Here is a 9,120-nt window from a genome sequence, read left to right as displayed (position 1 = left end):
TGATCTGGTTATCGCTGGACGGATCCTGGATTCTCCCTTGATCTGTGTGTCGCTGGTGTTTCTTTCACTTTGTGCCTTCCCCCGTTTTTAGACTCACTCCCTCGGAGACTTATTATTATATATATTATATAAACTCACTCACTCACTCACTCACCCAATTACTGAATTACTGAATGCGTTAGTTCACCAAATACGGTAGCTGAACAACGCGTTTTAGTATTTTTACTTAGAACAAAATGCACACCACACAAAGTCAATGAATATTGATTGAAATCAGAAGTTTATAATTGTACTGCTTCATAAATCATTTATCAGCCATATCTTACACAGAACATCACAGAATTCTTGATAAACCGTTGTTTAAACGACCATATCTCTCCACCGTACCCTGATAAACGTTGTGAAAATGACCTCTCTCGACTGTACCCTGATACATGGTGTGTAAATAACCATATCTCTCGACTGTACCCTGAAACATGGTGTGTAAATAACCATATCTCTCGACTGTATCCTGATACATGGTGTGTAAATAGCCATATCTCTCGACTGTACCCTGAAACATGGTGTGTAAATAACCATATCTCTCGACTGTATCCTGATACATGGTGTGTAAATAACCATATATCTCGACTGTACCCTGAAACATGGTGTGTAAATAACCATATCTCTCGACTGTATCCTGATACATGGTGTGTAAATAACCATATCTCTCGACTGTATCCTGATACATGGTGTGTAAATAACCATATCTCTCGACTGTACCCTGATACATGGTGTGTAAATAACCATATCTCTCGACTGTATCCTGATACATGGTGTGTAAATAACCATATCTCTCGACTGTACCCTGATAACCTTGTTTAAATGACGTTATGTTTCGATTTTACCCTGATAACAGTTGTTTTAATGACCATATCTCTTGAGTCTACACTGATAAACGTCACCAGCATATTACGATTTAAATCAATATAAATACAAAATGAGCACAAACACTTGTGACATCGATAGCCTACATCGAAGCGTATAGAAATGGTTGTCGATAACACACAACAGCTTATCCAAAATGATGAATCTATTTCAGAACACATACAGTTAAGTGAAAGACACACTTACCAGTGTGTCACAAAATTGAACAGCTCTCATGCAGGGCAAGGTAGTCTTGTCTTCAGCTAAATACAGCGGTAGTCAGACATACTTCAGGGTGGTTCAGTTGGCAGTGGTTGTGCTAGGGGGCACCTTGCCACCGGTGACTTGTCAGGATTATGATTGTGTTACGTCTCGTTGAGAATCCATGAACTACCATCGCCCTCGCTCGGGGAATACAAGAAACAAAACACTCATTTCGTAAAATCAGTATGGCACTCATACTCGTGTAATAATCTCTATTAACTACAGATTCTGGGTTCGTGTAAATAGCACTGTCACCGTGAACAATTTCTTGGCAGCCCAAATCCATTTTCCATATGAATGCATTCTCTTGCTCGACAGTTGTTCTTTTACTCTTTGGGGAAGGAGTGGCAGCCCAGGCTACTCAACTTAAACTTTCACCCATTAACCATGCATCTGTTAGTCGTATATCCCTTAACCAGATATCACCTGGTCATGGTTCGAATCCCATGTTCATTGGTCTGTCAACTTCATATGGTCGCGGGGGATATTAATGAAATATCAGTCAAAGAGACGTTAAATCATTTATGGATGCAAGCTTCTTTATTATGAGGAACACAAGGTTCCGGAGTATATGCTTACTCCTTCATCAGCTCTTCCATGTGTGTATCACTTCTAAACGCCTTTCAAAGACCATATTCATTTATTGATATATTTAGTCAATGTGAGTTTAAAACAATTCAACTGCAAAACATCAATGGAACATCAATAGAACATCTGTTACTATCGACATGTGCGTGTGATGGGCTAGCATGCGTGTGATGGACTAGCAGAGGGACATCTAGTTGCCACAGGTGTCTGTGATGTTTTATCTTTTTCTGTATCCTTGGACTAGTTTCCAATTTTTAATACTGACTGATGCTGGTTGTAATAGATGAGATGCTGGTTTAAATAGTTGAATAAACAAGTTAAGAATCATCTTCCCGAGGCAAGTGAGTTAACTGACAATAAAAGTAAAGTTAAACTCGGGAAGATGGTAAGGAGTAAGGAGTAAGTATATACTCCGAAATGTTGTGTTTCTCATAATAAAGAAGTTGATATCCATAATTTCGCTTCCTTATACACATGTACTGACTGGTGTACATTTAGAATGTACTATCACTTCTAAATTCCATTCAAAGACTTAATAAGATACTTCTCAAACACCTGCACTCGTAGCGTAAATTTTCAAATGGGGTTTAACAGACTAAACACATTCTCCGGAAGTGATTAACACCTCGAATTATAATATATGCACATTTAATGTAATAATAGGCATTGATATACAAGCATGCATCACACATTTAATGTAAAAATATGCATTGATATAGAAGCATTCATCACACATATAATGTAATAATAGGCATTGATATCCAAGCATTCATCACATATTTAATGTAATAACGGGCATTGATATCCAAGCATTCATCACACATGTAATGTAATAATAGGCATTGATATCCAAGCATTCATCACATATTTAATGTAATAACGGGCATTGATATCCAAGCATTCATCACACATGTAATGTAATACTAGGCATTGATATACAAGCAGTCATCATGAGTAGTGATTAGTTAAGTACAGTCAATACATACATAATACATACATCTTCTGTGGGAAATATCTGATTTTGTGCATTTCACAGACAAAGACGGAAATTGAAACTTGCCACTTTTACCCAGTTTGACACAAAAATAACCTGGATGTTATAATCGGTTAGTAGTGGCCTTATTTACCAGTGTTGCACAAGTGCAGTCTGCTTACAGTGTTTTAATCTCTCGCATGAAAATGAACAGATGTTTCCAACACACTGAATCACTAAATCACGTTTAGCAAATTACATACACGAAGATTATAGCACTCCTGGATGCGTCAAACCCAGCATATAACAGGTTGATTGAGTGAGTGAGTGAGTGAGTGAGTGAGTGAGTTTTATAACTCTCCCCTAGTTTTATAAAAACAATGCATCATTGTTAATATTATTTGAAAATTACAATTATAGGTGTATATAGAGCATATTTTATATAACATTATACTTTATGATGCGAGGCAATATCAATCTTTGAAAGTCCAAATTTAGTCTTCACTCCAAAAGCTGATTCCAATAAACCTGTTCCTTGCTCCATATTTAAATAAATTTAATTCAGTGGGTGAGAAATAATACTAACCATAAATGCACGTGTTGAGCACACACTCATTGCTCAGTAAATCGTATTGTTCTGTGCCCGGCTAACTGGTGGATGGTATCACTTGCAACAATCCACAGCATCGTGAATGGTACATTTAATCAGGTCAACATTATCACCACTTAATGTTGTAACTACACTTCCCCGAGTTTATTTCAGCATGGATACACGTGCATTATAATTGATAAATTACACGTGTGCCTAGATGGCGAAAACTAACCGATAAGATGTCAACTATAAACTCACTCATTCAGCATTGATACCATAATTATCCATTCAGTCATAGCTGCATATGGCAATATCGCACTCATAGCCATCATGATATGCCTTAGGGGAGGGGTCTGCATTCGATTTGGTCACGAATGGAGCTCGGGTTCAGCTCTGGCTCTGGCTCCAAGTCTAGCTCCAGCTCCGTCTTCAGTTCCGGATCCGACTCCGGCTCCAGGTCCGTGTCGAGGTCTGGCTCCTGTTTCGGCTCCAGATCCGGTTACCGAATGATCTACGTCTCCAGCTGTTGATCCGTCGCCAGCTCCGCTTGTTCAGAACTTTTCCGTCACCTCTCGTATTCCCTAAACATGCAAGCTGTGCAACCACAAATATTGTGCATCTCTCATGAGCGTTGAGAACATTCTGAGGTATGAACTGGGCTTGACAAAGGTTCCAAGGCTTCTGACACGAGCAACGGGGAAGCCAAGTGGTTAAAGTTTCACGCTTGTTGCGCAGAAGGGTAAATTCATAGATTGCTGTAGACTGGCACTGTATTCTAGACACGGATCGAATCGATACTACCATACTTTGGATGTGTTTTTCTTCGTTTTTTTCTCTAGGATGGGTTGTAGTGTGTATATCCTTGAACGAGCATGCAGTCAAACTCTCTGATTTATCTCAATGGATGCTAAAACGCTAAGATTAAATGTCCGAACTGAAGAGCAACAATTTAAGATGATGAGAAGCTTCTGTATTTATGCTTGCTAGGGAATTCCCTGGGGTTTTCCCAGGAATGTGGAAGTAGTCCGTCAGTGTTTACGTCATTTCAAGAAAGTCTCGTAATAATGTGTCGTTCAAATACTTATAATTAGATTTTCGTTGTGTTCGTTGTAATTCCTGCATTTTGATTAGCTGAATTGGGCAAGTGTTATTGCATTCATTTCCCAATGAATGTAAAAAATTAAGCCACGCCCACCGAATTCTACTTTTATTTCAACGGAATGTCGGGGAATCCCAATATTACAGGACATTGAGAAGACTATTATTTTAGTCTATGAAATATTATATTACACAATACCCTTCTCGACTAAAATTAAACAAATAATTGTCCCGATGTACAAACTTTTGTAAGTATCCGCTACGCGGGTTCATACAGTTTACACATCGGTTTTTCGATTCATACCTCAATGAACCTAAAACAAATCCACAGTCAATCCTTTAATGACCTTCAGTTTCGCGGTCATGTGACCGACATCTCGTCCAATGGACGTATATCGTGTAAAATTATATGGTATTGATGAAGACCTAGCTGATTTTGTTGAGCGATTGGTAACCATGGATGCGTCGTGGGTTCACCACCGCTTAGCTTCTCGGTATCCGTATAAGAACCTACACGCAACGAAACCTTGTTGACACGGGCAGTTTATCATGTGCAATACCTGCTTTATGAAAAGACGTTTTCATTACTTAAGAATAGCATTCTCTTGCACATGAGAAGGTAGACCGCTTGCACAAGTATCGCTCAGAGGATTTTACTGTGTCTTCTATTGGCCACACCTTAAGATAAGGGCGCTCTATAAAATATGCAGTTTAACCATTTGTGCTTGATCGGCTGTTGCAGGATTTCGATAAATGCTAAGTAGGTTTACCATGTGTGCCTCAGTGGCTATGCAGAATTTTGGAGTTCGCTAATTGGTTCAGTGAGCCCACGGGAGGTTTTAAGAGGAATAATTTAGTCTGCATTTTACCAACGAAGCATCACATTATGTCCTACTGGGCCTCTAACAACAGGGATAGTGATTCTATGTGTATTTACGCACTGAATTGTCTAGCCACATATCCATACTGTTACTGTGGGTCAACATCATGTGTATGGATGGATCAGGCTTTCTCCAATTTGACACGGGGTGGTGGGGTGGCACAGTGGTTACAGCGTCCGGGTTTGTTTCCCTACATGGTAACAATGTGTGAAGCCCATTTCTGGTCATCTTCCCGAAGCAAGAGAGTTAACTGACTTTTAAAGTCCAGTTTCCACCCTTGCCGAACTTGGTTGGATTTACTGGGTTCGATCGTTGCGCCACCAGTGGCTATTACCAGTTATGACCCCCCTAAGCCTCTCCTATGGACCAATGAGACTCCACCTCTCGTATCACTTGCGTTTGCTTCACCCAAAATGGTGGCGTCCAGTCAGGGCGATCTGATCGATAATCAAGATCTATATTGTGATAAAACGGGTCTTACAATGCGAAATGCATCTAATCACGTGAGCACCTTGATTAAAAACATGAAAAGATTTGGAAAATATCTGCTGACATCGAGTTATCGATGCACATGCTTTGCAAATCCTGCAATCGATTATACCAGCCACACAGTATACTGACTCCGAGCCGACCAGTCCTTGTTTTAGCCCCGTTATGCCGAGCGCCAGACAACAAGTACCATCTTTTAACGTCTTTTGGTATGACGCGGCCGGGGAGCGAACCCCGGACCTTCCGCTCTCCAGGCGGACGCTCTACCATTAGACCACGGAGGCGGTCCCATTTCTGGTGACCTCGGCCGTGATATTGCAGGAATATTGCTAATTGCGGTGTAAAACCATACTCACTCACTCACTCAGGGTAGATCTGATGTATTTTACATTCGTCATCGGAGTCTCAAGAGAAAATGGGTTCGAATCCCGGTTCGCCCCAATTATGTTTCTAGGTTTGTCAGCACCATACCCGTGCTCGTGGGTTTCACCGAAGTGGTAAACGTCTGAGACCTGCGTCACTTCGGGCTTTCCTCCCATATTAAGCTGACACTCCGCGATATAACTGGAATACTTTTAAAAGCGGCGTTAAACCCGTCTCACTCACTCACTCACTCACCCAGTGTAACAGGAAATGAATGTGATGATGCACCAGCATATGTTGAAATCAACATGTCTTCTTATGATTGGTGCTTCTTGTCAAGACGGCTCTTATAATGTAGTACATAGACAAAACGTCTGTCCATTTTGTTTAAAGTTGAATTGCTGGTTACGGCAGCACCATAACGTAAAAATGTACACAGAAAGGTAATATTAATTAGGATATGCACTGCGAAGGTTGGCTTAAATTACTGATCAAAGAAATCAGCAAATCAGCAAAGTGTATTTCCCTGGCCAAGACAAACATTCAGGTCAAACAGAAGCGATCGTGGCCTGGATCAGGGTCGAACCAGTGTTTGTTGATCAAACATGTGTTGTGTATTACGGACAACGGAGAACAACAGCAGCTTCGGTATTGCAGGGAATTGATTTCCGATAATACCTTGAGACACCGTTTATCCCAGCGTTTGTTGGCTGTACATGAATCACAGGGAATACCGAGGAGCAGGTTACCATTGCTAGGATCTGACTCCCGTGCATTTAACATAGTGTCATTTGCGTCACAATGCATTGACAAAACAGAGAGATACATATAATCGAAGGTTTTCTACGGGTTAAAATGTCACCGGTTCACAACACAATTTGACAAATATGCGCCCAGGAGGTTTTCATATGTGTCATTTCATATGACGAAACTGTGTATATTTCTTTAAGCCTGGAAATACCTGGTTTGTTTAAGCATTGATTACATTTGGATTTTATTTCGACCGTATCTATTGCCGTGTTGCTGGGGTAGAAGGGGATACGGCATGGTGCTTTAGCCAGCTGACCAATTGCAATCGTAGACGGAACTGAGGAGAAAACATGAGTATCTGGTCCCATGGATACTACGATCCGTTGGTATTGCGTGGCAGAACGCGAGCAAATGAGACAGTAGAGTGGAGCAGTATATTATAAAATCATGTAAATAATGTATAAAAAAAAATTAAATAGACATTCTTCTTTTGTGTTTATTCCCATAGGGAAATCAAATACATACATCAAAATACACCCCCTCAAGCTTTCGGCCTCTCGGCCTTCACCAGGCACACTCTGTTGGGGTCGTTCTACATCATTCGAGATCCTTTTTCAACCATTGTGTAACTGACTTCGAGAGGCTGAAAGCTTGACTGTTTATATTTATGTTTAATAAACAAACAAGCAAACAAAAACAGATTTGAAACATTGTTTCAAAATGTTAAAATGCTTCCAAAGATTTCATGCATTCGGAACACACCAAGGATGAGGAAACAAATATACCTCGGATATTATCCTTATTTCTAGATTCTGGGATTGCTTTCATTTTAATGAGACAGATGCACAGTCACCACATCTTCACTAATGTTTACACAGCAGATAATCAAGGTCACCAGTACGTCATGATTGTCGTAAGATGCGACAGAAATGTGTGACCTCATCGTGTGTCATCTTATCAATTTGGCGAAAATCGTTGCAAACGTTGTTAGCATTTCTGGTCTAACCTCGATCTGTAACACTTCTGACTAATGCCAGGACAATATTCACTCACTCGCTTTCATTGCAAACACATTGCGGCATCCTTCGGTCCTCAAACTTAAAACAGTGGCATATAGATCCAGATCAGAACTAGTAAACTAGTTTGTCAATGCTTATTTGATACTTGTGTATTCCATATCATTTATGGTACCGTGATACATTAAATGAATACATCGATCTCTGAATACCCGCAACAGTCCGCTATTCGTACCTAGAACCCATTCCCTTGTTTCTAGATGAAATCATAAATTACATCAGATATATCTATGTCACTCACACACACACACACACACACACACACACACACACGTTCCTTTGTATAACTGTTATTGGTCTTTCGCAGTACAGCAAACTACGGTTATAACGAACTCAAAGGGAATTTTAGTCTGTTATAACCGTACTTCGTTTTAATCATATATGCAGCATATATAGAGCTGATGCCTAGGACTAAAACATCCGTCAGTTCGTTATAAACGTTCATTACTCTTCCTATCCACCACAGAGAGACAATATACGTAGACTCCCTGCAAACACATGAGTCTATTCTGTCAGAGTATGTTTGGTTTGTATGTATACATAGTATTCGATTCTTTTCGACCACGTTACATTGTCAACGTGCGCCACAGAAAGATAGATCCGTTTGACGGAGGGTTTCAGGTTCGTTATGGATTAGGTTAATCTTTGTAGGGTTACGTTGGCGGGTTTCCATACAGAAGACACACATCTCCATTGTCAATGTCGTGAATAAATCTTGAGTATACAAAATAAGGATATTTCTGAATATTTGTCTTGGCTAGAGATTCCAAGTCAGAAGGACAGTTACTGGTCTGTCAGACTCAAAACGCAACGATGATTCGGGCAGAGATCTCGTCGACAACGATCATGAAATAAACATGGGTAATTTAAGTGAATGGGTAATTTAAAGTGAATGGATAATTTAAAGTGAATGGGTAATTTAAATATTTCAGTGGTTAAACTACAAAGATCTGGAGAAGAAGCTATTTAATATTCGTGGGAGGTCTGCTCTCAAAGTCACAAACAAAAGTGCAAGTACCCAGAAAGCACGATTCGTGCTCAAATGTTGTTTGATCAAGGTTACAACATTCAAGGCCTCAGTAAAGCTTCAAAATGTTTATGACAGACATGAGGAGGAAATCGCACAATCTTATGGTTACG

This window comes from Haliotis cracherodii, unplaced genomic scaffold (assembly GCF_022045235.1).
Source record: "Haliotis cracherodii isolate W230 unplaced genomic scaffold, xgHalCrac1.p SCAF_16, whole genome shotgun sequence".
NCBI classification, from domain to species: Eukaryota; Metazoa; Mollusca; class Gastropoda; order Lepetellida; family Haliotidae; genus Haliotis; species Haliotis cracherodii.
This window is presented reverse-complemented; position numbering follows the sequence as displayed.